Source organism: Trachemys scripta, chromosome 17, assembly GCF_013100865.1.
Source record: "Trachemys scripta elegans isolate TJP31775 chromosome 17, CAS_Tse_1.0, whole genome shotgun sequence".
Classification (NCBI taxonomy): domain Eukaryota; kingdom Metazoa; phylum Chordata; order Testudines; family Emydidae; genus Trachemys; species Trachemys scripta.
The window spans coordinates 6958754-6973335 of NC_048314.1; positions in this window are offsets into that span (position 1 = coordinate 6958754).

Consider the following 14582-nt stretch of genomic DNA (forward strand, 5'->3'; position numbering starts at 1 on the left):
TTCTGAATTTTGCAAATTGCGCCTACTTTTATAATGGACTGAACTGTAATCCTAAATTTAAACACCACCTAAGGTTTGGAAGTTGAAATCCAGATCATGACCTGTGTTGTACAGGAGGTCAGACTAGATAACCACAATGGTCCCTTCTGGCCTTGGGATCTTTGAATCATAAATTATGTAGCTAAAGCCCACAGTAGTATTTTAATTTCATGAAAAAGGGATAATTAAAGTTGTTCTACACTTGGGTAGAGATGAAGGGACCCCTCCCAGTACAAACTCTGTCCATCCTGGGAAGAAGTGTAACCATTAAAAAAAAGGCTCACCTTCCATTGAACGACATGTCAATAACAGATCCAACTTTCATTTAACACCTAAAGTAAACTCCCCAATTTTCTCACAGCAACAAGTCTCCAACTTTACAAGGGTAAAAATTTAACCTGTGACAGAATGCGAAGGTTGCATTTCCTGCAGTTCCCTCTGCAGCAGGGATGGAAGTGTGAATTGAGGACAAAGAAAAAGAGAGAAGTGGCACTCCTTATTTAGAGAACTAGCAGCTGGTCACTACCATAGTTTCATGTGAACATAAGTTATTGTCTTTTTCTGACTGTAGAAAATGTGCTGACCCAAATTAACCTGCTAAATGATCTGAATAAAGACAGAAGGAAGGAATGAGAAAAAAAATCTTGTTAGCAATTTATGGCCACAGCTGAAGTGGGTCTAATCCTGCTCCCATTGACTTCCCTAAAAGGAGGAGCAGGTCCACATAGCTACTTTTATTGGATTATTGTGTCCAGCTCTGGGCACCAGAGTTCAGGATAGATGGGGACACACTGGAAAAAGAGGCAATAGAAAAACAACAAAAATAATTAAAGTTGTGGAAAACTTGACCTATGAGGAAAGATTGAAAAAAAATGGGTTTGTTTGGTCTGGAGAAGAGAAGACAGAGTGGGGACATGATAACAGACTTCAAGTACATATCAGGTTGTTATAAAGAGGAGGGTGATAATTATTCTCTTTATCCAGTGAGGACAGAATAAGAAGGAATGGTCTTAAATTGCACCAAGGGATAATTAGTTTAGACATTAGGAAAAACTTCCTAACTGTAAGGGTAATTAAGTACTGGCACAAATATTCAAGGGAGGTTGTGGAATCCCCATCACTGGGGATTTTTAAGAGTGGGTTAGACAAACACCTGTCAGGTATGATCTTGATCTAGATAATACTTAGTCCTGCCTCAGTGCAAGGGATTGGAGTAGATGACCTACTGAGGTCCTTTCTAATCCTATGCTTTTACAATTCATTGTTTTCTTATTTATCAGAGCCAGTAGAAGGCTTGTCACCTTCCAGCAATTTGCACGTGAAGCCAGAGTGCAAGAAAAGACATTCAGGTATTACAGCTAGTAGTGCCATAAACGCACTATAAACAAACAAAAATGAAGCTTTTCGCCATGGCCCTATAAAAAGGAGTTTGTGATGTTTACCACAGGTGAAATCTGAAAATATTAGGAAGGCATCAGTCATGACAAGAGTTAAAGTTGAGTTCCATTTTGCTCTTGGAGAAGGGAATCAACCTTTTTGTCATGTATGAAAAATACAGCATATCCTCTGCAAACATTCAGCAATTACTCAAAGTGCAGAATGAATTTTCTGAGCATTTACAAGTAAATCTGCTAATTTAGGAGTCAAAGTTCATTAAAACCCCTGGGCTGCTGGCGGCGCGCGGACCCAGGGGAACACCTGGGCTGCCTGCCAGCAGCTCAGACTCCCTCTCCCTGCAAGCGCAGCAGCCGCTCCATCCCATGCCATTCTTCTCATGGCCGGCGGGGGCACCGGCGGCTGGGCAGAGCTCCGCAGCTCTGCATACGGCACGTGGCACGAGCCCAGCGACGGGCACGACTCAGCAGGGCTTCTGGAGGAAAGGGGCGGCTGGCTGCCTCCTGGCTCAGCCTCCACGGTCAGCCCCAGCGGGGGGCACAGAGAAGAAAAGAGCCTCAGGCAGTGGTCTGGTGGATTGGAGGAAGACAGAGGACCCCGACGCCCCTGCCTTGGGCAAGGTAAGCGCTTCCCCCACAGCTCGGCCTCAAGCGCCTGTGCTCCTGCCCCCTTGGTCCTTGGCTGGTCCCTGCTCCTGCTCCCCTTGTGCGTGGGTGGCTGGAGAGGGGCAGCCTGCAGAGCTGAGCTGCCCCAGTGCCCCCCTCTCCCTGCTCCAGCCTCTGTCATGCCCGGTATCTGAGTTCAGGGCTGCCCAGAGGAGGGGGCAAATGGGACAATTTGCCCCAGGCCCCGCAGGGGCCCCCATGAGTATGTCGGAGGCTCCCCCTGCCCCACAAGTATGTCGGAGCTCCTGGGAGAGGGGGTAAGCGGCATGGTAAGGGGCCGGGCACCCCCCCGAACCCCATCCCCCACACAGACCTGACCCCCAGCTCATGGAAAAATCATGGAGCAGGTCATCAAGGAATCAATTATGAAACACTTAGAGGAGAGGAAAGTGATCAGTGATCAGGAACAGTCAGCATGGATTCACCAATGGGAAGTCGTGCCTGACTAACCTAATTGCCTTCTATGATGAGATAACTGACTCTGTGGATGAGGGGAAAGCAGTGGATGTTTTATTCCTTGACTTTAGCAAAGCTTTTGATACGGTCTCCCACAGTATTCTTGCCGCCAAGTTAAAGAAGTATGGGCTGGATGAATGGACTGTAAGGTGGATAGAAAGCTGGCTAGATCGTCGGGCTCAACGGGTAGTGATCAACGGCTCCATGTCTAGTTGGCAGCCGGTTTCAAGCGGAGTGCCCCAAGGGTCAGTCCTGGGGCCAGTTTTGTTTAATATCTTTATTAATGATCTGGAGGATGGTGTGGACTGCACTCTCAGCAAGTTTGCAGATGACACTAAACTAGGAGGTGTGGTAGATACACTAGAGGGTAGGGATCGGATACAGAGGGACCTAGACAAATTAGAGGATTGGGCCAAAAAAAACCTGATGAGGTTCAACAGAGTCCTGCACTTAGGACAGAAGAATCCCATGCACTGCTACAGACTAGGGACCGAATGGCTAGGCAGCAATTCTGCAGAAAAGGACTTAGGGGTCACAGTGGACGAGAAGCTGGATATGAGTCAACAGTGTGCTCTTGTTGCCAAGAAGGCTAATGGCATTTTGGGCTGTATAAGTAGGGGCATTGCCAGCAGATCGAGGAACATGATCGTTCCCCTTTATTCGACATTGGTGAGGCCTCATCTGGAGTACTGTGTCTAGTTTTGGGCCCCACACTACAAGAAGGATGTGGAAAAATTGGAAAGAGTCCAGCGGAGGGCAACAAAAATGATTAGGGGTCTGGAGCACATGACTTATGAGGAGAGGCTGAGGGAACTGGGACTGTTTAGTCTCCAGAAGAGAAGAATGAGGGGGGATTTGATAGCAGCCTTCAACTACCTGAAGGGAGGTTCCAAAGAGGATGGAGCTAGGCTGTTCTCAGTGGTGGCAGATGACAGAACAAGGAGCAATGGTCTCAAGTTGCAGTGGGGGAGGTCCAGGTTGGATATTAGGAAACACTATTTCACTAGGAGGGTGGTGAAGCACTGGAATGCGTTACCTAGGGAGGTGGTGGAGTCTCCTTCCTTAGAAGTTTTTAAGGCCCGGCTTGACAAAGCCCTGGCTGGGATGATTTAGTTGGGGATTGGTCCTGCTTTGAGCAGGGGGTTGGACTAGATGACCTCCTGAGGTCCCTTCCAACCCTGATATTCTATGATTCTATGATTCCGAGCCCAGCCCGTCTGAGCTGGGCACCTCCGACCCCATCCCCCCCACAGCCCTGACCCCCAGCTCCGAGCCCAGCCCCTCTGAGCCAGACACCCCCCTGACCCCATCTCCCCACATCCCAGAGCCCAGCTCCCCACCCAGCCCTGGACAACAGCAGCACCACCCCCAGGCAGCAACAGCCCATTGGTACCAACCATCACCATCACCCAGCGACAGCCCATTATGTAATTGCAAATGTATACATACCATTACAGCTTTTAATGTTTGTAAATAATGTATTTAGTGTATTTTCAAATTATTACAAATTAATTTTTGAATGTATTTCACTAGTTATTTTTTACATTTCCAAATACATGTTACTATAGTATTGCAACTTTTTTTTATGGAAGGGGCCCACGAAATTGCTTTGCCCCAGGCCCCCTGAATCCTCTGGGTGGCCCTGTCTGAGTTTTAAGCCCTGCTGCTGTGTTATGCCTGCAACAGGCAGGCCTAAGTCTGTGAGTGACCCCCATAGCAGCTGCCTGAAGAAGTGCTTGGGGGAATCACGCAGAAGGAGCGTGATATTTGTTTGAGTTCTCTCCTCATGGAGGCTGCGCTCCACTTGGTGCAGGACAGCAGTCTCAGCAGGACTCTAGGCCCAGCACCTTGCCTCAGTTTGTAGACTTGTAATGCACCCCTGTCAGCGGGCTCAGTCTGGCACCGCTACCCCTCACCAGTGCCCAAGAAGCAGTCAAAAAAGTTGGATGGACTGGTTAGGTTAGTTGTCATGCTGTTGCTTGGCCAGTGTAGAGACCACTGAATGCATAATATTCCTCTATGATGTTCTGTCCTGAGCAAAATTGGCATGTTATGAGGTAGTGCCTGTGAGGGACTGGTGTCTGTTTATGTCATCCAGCCATCATGTCTTAGGTCTTCTGGGCGGGGGAGGGAGTTTCCATCCTGCTTTCATTGGATCAAAATCAAAGATTATTCTCACAGGGAAGTTAGTAGGCATTTAGAGCAGATGAGCATACCACCACAGAGAGCACTTGGCAACCATTTGAGAGTGTGTGACCTATTTAGTTAGAAAATGGAACTTTTCATTCAAGTTGAGTTTGTGCCATTTGATGTTTTTAATCATTTGGAGGTGCATGGCTGGTTGGACAGAATGGGTACCGCAGCACTCCCAGTCAGATTTTGATCTGAAGGAAGGAAGTATACGTGACTAAAAAGGGAGTATTTCTGATTACAATCAACATTGCTTAATTTTAAGGGAAAGTCATCTTGATCTCTCAATCAATATTTACGTCAAACAGTTGATGAAATTCAAATAGTGAATTACAGTAAGTGACACGTATTCTCTATCCTTTGGCCAGAGATGAAGGTAGTTCAATGCCAAAGGATCAAGCACAGATGGAGGTGGGGATGGGAGTTTCACAACTTGAAGAAGAGTTTGAAGAACATAATCTGAATATTGAAGACGAATCAAATGAGACACGCGAGGATCAAAACTTGGAAGACCGTGAAAGCGAAAATGTCACTCGTTTGAATTTGAGCTTTAGTGATCCTGCTACTTGGGCCAAATGCGATGATCAAGTCTGACAAATTCTGGTGGAACATGTGCCGGAACAAGTTCAGCAGTTCGATTTTCCCAAAGATAGTAAGCAAAGAAAATTCTCGACAATTCATTACAAACGTAGACTTGTTAATGGAGAAGAAATGCACCGTTAGTGGCTGCAGTATTCCACATCAAGTGATTCTGTCTGTTGCTTCTGATGCAAGTTGTTTGGCAGTAGTACTATTGGCATATCATCTCTTTCTGAAAAAGGCTCAAGGGATTGGAAAAACATGTCTGCAATTCTTTCAAGGCACGAGAAAAGCAGTGAACATTTGACGAATGTTCAAACATGGAAGGAACTTGAACTACGATTGAAATACAAGAGAACAATCAATGAAGAACATTTGCGCTTGATTAAGCAAGAAGAAAAGTATTGGCAGCAAATACTAAAATGTCTGATTGCTTTGGTCAGAGTTCTTGGTGTGCAAAATCTGGCCTTTCGGGGAACACATGAAAAACTGCAGACTTCTGGTAACGGGAACTTCCTCAAATTTGTCGAATATCTAGCTTTGTTTGACCCACTTATGGATGAGCATCTTCGCGGGATTAAGGACCAGGAGATGCATGTACATTACCTAGGGAAGGACATACAGAATGAGCTTATTCAGCTTCTATCCAATGCCATCAAACAAAAAATCCTAGCATCTGCTCGTGCTGCAAAATACTTTTCAATCATTCTAGATTGTACACCAGATGCAGGCCATGTTGAACAAATGACCATGATCATTCGGTTTGTGGATAGGCCTACTTCAGAGACTGAGAATGAGACTGAATCAGTATGCATAAAGGAACACTTCAGCAGAGGGCAACAAAAATGATTAAGGGGATGGAGCACATGATTTATGAGGAGAGGCTGAGGGAACTGGGATTATTTAGTCTGTTAGAGAAGAATGATAGCTGCTTTCAACTACATGAAAGGGGGTTCCAAAGAGGATGGATCTAGGCTGTTCTCATTGATAGCAGATAACAGAAAAAGGAATAATGGTCTCAAGTTGCAGTGGGGGAGGTTTAGGTTGGATATTAGGAAAAACTTTTTCACTAGGAGGGTGGTGAAGCACTGGAATGGGTTACCTAGAGAGGTGGTAGAATCTCCTTCCTTAGAGGATTTTAAGATCAGGCTTGACAAAGCCCTGGCTAGGATGATTTAGTTGGTGATTGGTCCTGCTTTGAGCAGGGGGTTGGACTAGGTGACCTCCTGAGGTCCCTTCCAACCCTGATATTCTATGATTCTATGATTTGCCCCAGAACAGACAAAAGCCAGGTGATTAGAGCTCTCACCTGTAATGTTGCAGACCCAGGTTCAAGTTCTACAAATCAAGGTTGTGTAGTGAACACAGCTTTGTCTTTAGGACCCCTGCCCCATTTGTTGCAGAAATTGGAAGACGTGTACCTATGGCAGGTACTGGGCTGGGCAGGTTGGAAGGTGTGTAGTGAATTAGTCAGGGGACTGCAGGAAGAGGAAGCTTAGTCTCATGGTTAAGACATGTTGCTCCTTTTGGCCCAAGGAGCTAACCAGTGTTCAGGCCTTGTGGATTGTTTCTGTTAGGAGGAAAAGTTGATAGGTATTTCTTAGGTGCAGTCCAGTTTATTTACAAAGAATGTACACTAAATCCTGTCTCCCTGAATACAGGAGAAACAAACAGGAGGCAGTTTCCTTGTTTACAATTCCAAGCAGCACTTTGCCCAAAAAACTCTTCCGTCTTCCTCCCAGGGCCATGCTACCAGAGCTTCTCTGGCTGTCTCCCAGCTTTTCTGTTCTACATTTGTGAAGTATTTAGCACACTGGGTGCGAATGTAAATAAATATCATCAAATGTTTTTTTTACCCAGTGTGCAAAGCTGAAAGGCAAAAGGGGTGAACTAGAATGCCTAGCTATGTAAGAGGACTTTAACCTATAAAAACAGCTATTTCTGAAGCATGACAGGAAATTTAAAAAATGAGATATTGTAATATCTGGATGGAAAGATTAGAGAGTAGAGCTACACCTTAAAGTATTCTACAGAATTTAATGAGTTAACATTCTGAGTGGACAGGACTATAATGTAGAATCTGTATGTCTATACAACCCAACTCAGAAAAATAAAAATGCTAGTAAAGTTTTACTACTATACTCAGGATAGTACAATAAGTTCAAAGTAAACCTTTACCTCAATATAACGCTATCCTCGGGAGCCAAAAAATCTTACCGCGTTATAGGTGAAACCGCGTTATATCGAACTTGCTTTGATCCACCAGAGTACGCAGCCCCGCCCCCCCGGAGCACTGCTTTACCGCGTTATATCAGGTCATGTTATATTGGGATAGAGGTGTATAAAGGGAAATCAAAAAGAAAAATCACCAAATCTAGTAAGACATTGGGTTCTGTAATACCCATTGGGTAAAACAGCAGTAATATGGGACTTGACAGAATCACATAATCAACTGATGAAATGTCACACTGGGATATAAAAAAAAGGAGCAATTTCTTGACCATATCATGACTTCTTAGAATATCTAGCCTTAGGTAACACAGTTAAGTAGCCTCTCATCTTAAGTAATATACCAGAGTTGGTTGAAGTAGTAACTATTGTTTAGCCTTTTACTAACAGCCAGCACTATATAATTCCAGTTAAAGTCTTCATAGGACAGCTCAGACCAAAACCAGCAGTGTGGCATTAGTCTTTAGAAAGTGGAATATAAAAATAAAAGAAGGAAACTAATTTAAAAGAATACGAAAGTCAAATGTGAAGAAACTAAAATCCTTACTCAACATGGAGGCTACTTAAGGATGTTTTACCATAGAAGTCAGCAAGAAAAAAAGAGACAATTCCCTATCCTGATACCCTGGAGGAGAAATTACAGTAAAAAACCTGCTCTGCTCCTGCAGCCTGGCTGACTGCACGAAAGGGTGCATGGGGCTGCACGTATGTCACCTATGTGTAATGTTTGGCAAGTTTGAAAAAGGTGCATAAACTCTGGCAGGTGAAATGTAAGATGGAAATTAAGAAGGCAAAGGGGGAAATGCAAAAAGTAAATAACCAAAGGAATTTTTAAAAAACCACCAAAAAAGTCTGTAACAATAACAGAAGCCGGAAGCCTTAAATAGGGTTGTTGGGTGCACTGAACTAGCAGGGAAAGAAGGGAGCTGTTAAGAAAGGATATTACAGAGTAGTCACTTAAGCTGGATCCACAAAGGGACTAAATCGTTATGATGCTCAGCATTGCAATACCTAACTTTTAGGCACCAAGAAAATCACTGGACCAACACGGCGATCCACAAAGCTTGAGTTAAGCCATAGGCTCTCTATACAGTGAATGGAGAGAGTGATCTACAAAAGTCAACACTCTAGGCAGGGATCACCTAAGCGAACCAAGGAGACATGTCAACCAGAGGTGATAAGCCCCACCTCTCTCAGGGAGATAGGCACATAAGCTCACCAGTAGGAGATACCAGCCAGAGAGATGTGTGCTAATGGAAGATGCCAACCAGAAGAGTGTGTACCAAGCCCTGCCCCTCTCATGGGGATAAGTGTCTGAGCTAGCTGATGGGAGATTCTGACCACAGGGGGAAGAGGGGTTCTAAGTGGTTCCCTTATCACTTTTAGCCCAGTGGCTAGAGAACTCACCCAGGACGTGGGAGACTCGGGTTCAATTCCATACACACCCCACCTTGTGGGGAGAAAGCATTTGAACAGAAATCTCCCATGGTCCCAGGAGAATGCTCTGCTTGGTGACCAGATGTCCCGATTTTATAGGGACAGTCCCGATATTCAGGGCTTTTTCTTATCTGGGCACCTATTACCTCCCACACACTGTCCCGATTTTTCATACTTGCTGTCTGATCACCCTAATGCTCTGAACACTGACCAATGGAAGGGCTCCCTCCATCTCTCCTGTGAAGCTGTTCCACTGTGTTTAAATACTTAGTCACTGGGCTAGAAGGAGAGAGCACATGAGAAAGAAAATGATTCTGTAGGCCAGTGCTTAGGGCACACCTGTGGGAGACCCAGGATGAAGTCCCCCTGCTCCACTGACTAATTATTTATGCACAGAGGAACAGCTTCAATGGGCGTTATTGAGGGAGCCTGACACCAGAAAATCCCATAGCTCAGTGGACCGCAGTGATGCCTAGAACTGAGATTTAGGCATCTGGGACTTAGGTGCCCAAGGACCTTTGTGGATCTGGGCTTTAGCTCCTCAGCAACACTCTGCACCACAGAGCAGGATGGCGAGATATCAGTTCTGGACTTACTATTTTTCAAGTAATAAAGAGGAGGTCCTGCCAGACACGGAGGTGGTAGAAAAGGATGTGCTGAAATAATCTGATGAAATACAAAACAGAACCAACTGGCACTTCATCCAACAGTTCTGAAGGAACTTAAGTGTGGAGTGGCTGGGCTGCTAACAAAGATGCAATCTCATTAAAAGAAGCTGTTATACTGGGAGGAAAGTAAATTTTGTACCGTTCTTTAATAAAGATGCTAGAAGTGCTCCTAGGAATTACATGCTAAAGAGCCTTCCTTTTGTGCTGGATAGATTAGCCAAAACACAGTAAAGTCAATTTAGTAAAACACAGTTATAAATTCACATGGTATGATGAGGGAAAAAAGCCACTGAGCTTTTGTAAAGGAAAGTGGTGTCTCTTCACTCCTAGAACTATTTGACAGCGTCAGCAAAACGGTGGATAAATGAAAACTAGCTGAAAATTTGTACTTGCAAAGCATTTTGACAAAGACCTTCACAAGAAGCTAATAAAGAAAGTAAAGTAGTCACAAGACAAGAGGTAAAGTTCAGACATAGACCAGAAACTGGCTAAGAGACAGAAAACAGAGTGGGAATAAATGGTCAGTTTTCAATACGCAGAGAAGATAACAGGGTCCCACTATTTAGGACTCATGTTTAATGGATTCAATAGTGCTGGTATGGAGTTCTTGGTCAATCTGTTTTTTTGACAGAAAATACCTTTTCCATAAAATTGTCATTTTCTACGGGATCTCCATTTGGGACAAAAAGAAATTTTGAGGTATCAGAATTTCCTGTGGGATGGAAATTCCAATTTTTGACCGGCTCTAGCATTACTAATGATATGGAGAAGGAAAGAACAATCTAGAGCTAAAAATCTGAGATATAATTATTTAGATTAGTCAGGACGAGAGTACGCGGAGGAACTTCAAAAGGACCTACCAAAGGCAGACAAATGGGCAGCATGATGCCAGTTAGATTCAATATAGGCAAGTGCAGGATAACGAACACTGGAAGGAATAATTTGAACTAATGTAACAACAACAACAAATTTTAAACTAAGAAAAGAGACCTGGGATCACTCTGGGCAAGCTCAGTGAAAATCTCTGTCCTATAACGAAGGAGGCTAGAAAACAATTACTATATTTTAATGCCATTATAAAAAGCACTGCCCCTATCTTGATTACCGTGTTCTAATCTGGTCGCTCGGGATGTGAATTTCAAAGGGACTTAAGGGAGTTAGGCACCCAATTCCGATTTAATTTCATGGGGGAGTTGGGTGCATAACGTCCTTAGGTTTATTTGAAAAACCCAGGTGCTCTCTCTAATAAGATAACAGGAGGGATAAGAGATGGGCAACCACACTGATTAGAGGCACTGCAGAGAGATTTTTAAAAAATTAGATGTTATTAGTTTAGAAAAGAGAAACAGAGGTAACACATACAAAGTATACAAAATAACAAATGGTACAGAGAAAATACTGCAAATTAGATGCTGCTGTTTACTCTCTTAATAAGAGAATGGGGACATTGAAAAGCAAACACATTTAAAACTGAACAAAAAGGAACAGTTTTATACGCTACATAATGAACCCGTGAAACTCACCGCCAGAAGATAATGAGGACAAAAGTTTAGTGGGATTCAATCAAGATTAGACACTTACATGGATAATGAGGAGAGCAAGTTACCAGGGACAGGATAAAAATATGAAACGGATAGAAATCCTCATGGCTCAGGGCAAACACACTAAGTGTCCTGGGTTTCTTCCCAAACTTCCCCCTGTAGGCAGATTGAATAATTATCCACTACAAAGTTTCTTGAACCTTCCTCTGAAGCATCTGGCAGTGGCCAGTACCAGAGGCAGAACACTACAGTAGATTGACTGCTGCATCCTCACTGGTCTGCTCTAGCGGGGCAGTTCCTACACAACACTTCTGTGGTTTGTCCAGAGTCTATTTACCCAACCAGCAGGAACACCAAGGCTGGCCTTGGACTGGTGTCTCGTCACCCACAGCAGTACAATCCCTTGCTCTTTGCAATGTTTCTTTACATTAGTTCTCCCTGTCCTCCCTCCCCGGGAATAGACTAAAGCAACACAGCCTCCTGAGAATGCCGCAGGCTGTTTACTCTCACCATGGGATCATGTCATTCTCTTCTACTTTTAGGCATGAAGGGGATTTTTCTCATCATGTCCTCATAGAGCTTCCTTGCACATCCGTGTGCATGCGATTGCCCGGTCATTGACTTTCTGCTGCAGTCGTAGGTATTGGGGCTATATCAGTAGCCCCAACTCGATCATCGCGTTTCTAGTCCAGCCGACTTCAGTGCGGAGTCTATTAAGGCAATGCCACTTAATCCAGAGCTGATTTGCACTGCGTGGCAGGTGCTCGAGAGGTGGAGCTGGAGCGCACAGGCTACAGGGTTGTTGTCTACTCCTGTTTGCTGTAACTGAACCTTTTTCTGTGTGGGTGACAATGTGAGGGGTTTACTGGTGGCAAGAAAACTTTGTTGTTACTTCAGTTGACTCGGCATCAGTGTTAGATCATATAGGGGACATCCTGGATCTGTGTATTGCCTTGTGCACTTGACTAACAACTTCCCGGCATATATCAAGAAGAGCAATCCCTGTGAAGATGTAGTGGCGCTTGACAGGGGTAGACTTAAGGCATCCTGTAATATAGTGGCAGTACAGGGTCTGCGGGTATTATCCCCACACTTCACAGGCGTATTCAGTGGAGAAGCAGCAAAGTGCCAGTGGATGGGTCCGCACCCCACTTTGATGTAACCAGCTTGCTGAGAATGTTGTTTCTTATGCTAACCTTAGCTTTAGTTTTCTCGATGTGGGTTTGAAGGGAGAGCGTGCGGTCGAGAGTAACACCAGAGTACACAGGATTTATGGAATGAGTACGTTTCATCCCAAGCCAGCTGATGAAGAGGATATGAGGCAACAAATTTGAGAAAGATGGTGCAAAATCTGTTGGAGGGACAGGAACCAACACAGCATCCTCCCCCAGCCGCTTCATCAGCAGAGAAGTTGCTTCACATGAATATTGCACAGGGCGGCTGGATCAGGACCCATGTTATCGGAGCAACAGAAACCATCTTATAAAGTCATTCCCATTTCAACACTAGTTGTTTGAAGATGAAGAAGTGCTGTCCCTTGCTAACAATGCAATGCCCTATTTAGTTATAAAGAATAACCAGCAACGCAGAGCAGACCATTTCTGCCTAGCCCTCTGATCACAGCTCTATTTCCCAGCACAGTTTGTGTTCCTTTTCAGGTACACAGTAAGTCACATTGCAGAGGTGCAGCATCCTAGAGGGGAGATGTCACTTACTGAGGCAGCAATCTACAGGACAGTGAACACAGTCTACACAAGCCATGCCACACTCCAGAGAGGTCTATAGAGAAGCAAGGTAGATAGGATTAGGGCCTGAAACATTAATCATAACCAAAGATCTGATCCCAAGGCAGAAGAGAGTTTCAATTACCTATTAGAGCAGGGAAATAATAATGTTCATCAATCTTAGAGTACGGAAAAAGATGAGAAAATACACCACTGGCATCTTCTTACCTCTCATTTTTACCTGCAGAGACCTCCACTAAAACAAAGCCCTTACCCAATGGTTTTCTGTAGTAGAACAGCAGGGTTAGCTGCTGCCACACCGTACTGGTATCCAATGCAAAGCCATACCAGTTAGGAGACCCGTGTTTACAGACAGGGTATTAGTTCCCAAACTTTCAGTTGGAGCCTGAGCCCACTGGTTAGAGATGTATTCACACCTCACTGTGTCCCACCACGGTGTAGCCACTAGGTCTCCCCAGTATGTCTGTTCTCTCTCCCTCCCACATCTTATCTTGGCTCTGTCTCTCCCCCCTCCCTTTTCTTCCCCACTTCTTGCCTCTTTTCTGTGTATTTTGAGCGTGTGCGATGAAGTTGTCTGCCTGCTTAAGGGTAGTGGTACCGAGTGATCAACCGAGCCTATCACATGATGGGGCCCTTTAAGGTTTTGAAAGATCAATAAACACATACCTAGCAGATATTGAGAGTGAGGAAGCAGTCCTGGGAATAGAGTGGTGCTTGGGAGGAAATCCCATCACTGTGTCTTTAAGGTCCCGGGACCAGGCGGGGGTGACGGTGCAAAGACGGTGGGGTAAGGCTCCCTTCATACCCAACCAATTGGGGATGAGCTTGGCGGGTAAGGGGATAAGTATAAATGCTGCCTCCCCACTCCTAGTAGGTGGACCCTAGCAGAAGGCTGACCTGCTGAAACCCTCTGGGCCTGAGAACTAATTGGGGGAAAGGGGACCAGCTGAATGAGAAGCTGGCTAACTTATCACCCAGCTCCGAGAAGAAGAGCTGGGGACTCCTGTTTTGAGAGAATGGACCAAGACTCTTCTCTGGAACCAGAGCTGGGTGACCTGGGGCAACTAACTAAAGTGAGTTACACTTGGTAGAAGGACTCAATAAATCAGACTGCACTACGGGGTACAAGTCTTGAGCCTACTTAGTTTGGGTAACTGATTGAAAGAACTGAAAGGGTACCAAATGCAAGTCACCTGCTGGGCCACAAGAGGCCAAAAGGGGGCACGCTGGAGGGCAGCATCCCATGTCAAATGGTACCGGAAGCGGGATGAGTCCGCCTTTCATCAAGGAAGGGTATCTGAGCAACGAGGCACAAACACTTCCCCTGACTGTGCGATAGTTACCCTCCCATATCTATGTATGCAGGGTCAGTCCCCATTTTTTGATGGCGTCCAGGAATAGGAATTAGACAGTTGCTGCACATGTTGAAAAGGAAAGTGGTGTGGTCCTCATCCAATCATGTACATTGACGGCAAGCAAAAGGGGTATGTAAGATGGTCTACCCCATAGCAGGGCCGTCCTTAGGCATACGCAGCTTCGTAGGGCACTATGAAATTTGGGGCATGAAATTGCCCTAAATTTCATGGTGCCCTAGGCAGCTGTGTGCTGCATTCGCAGCAGCCCCAGCCCCAGCGAGCA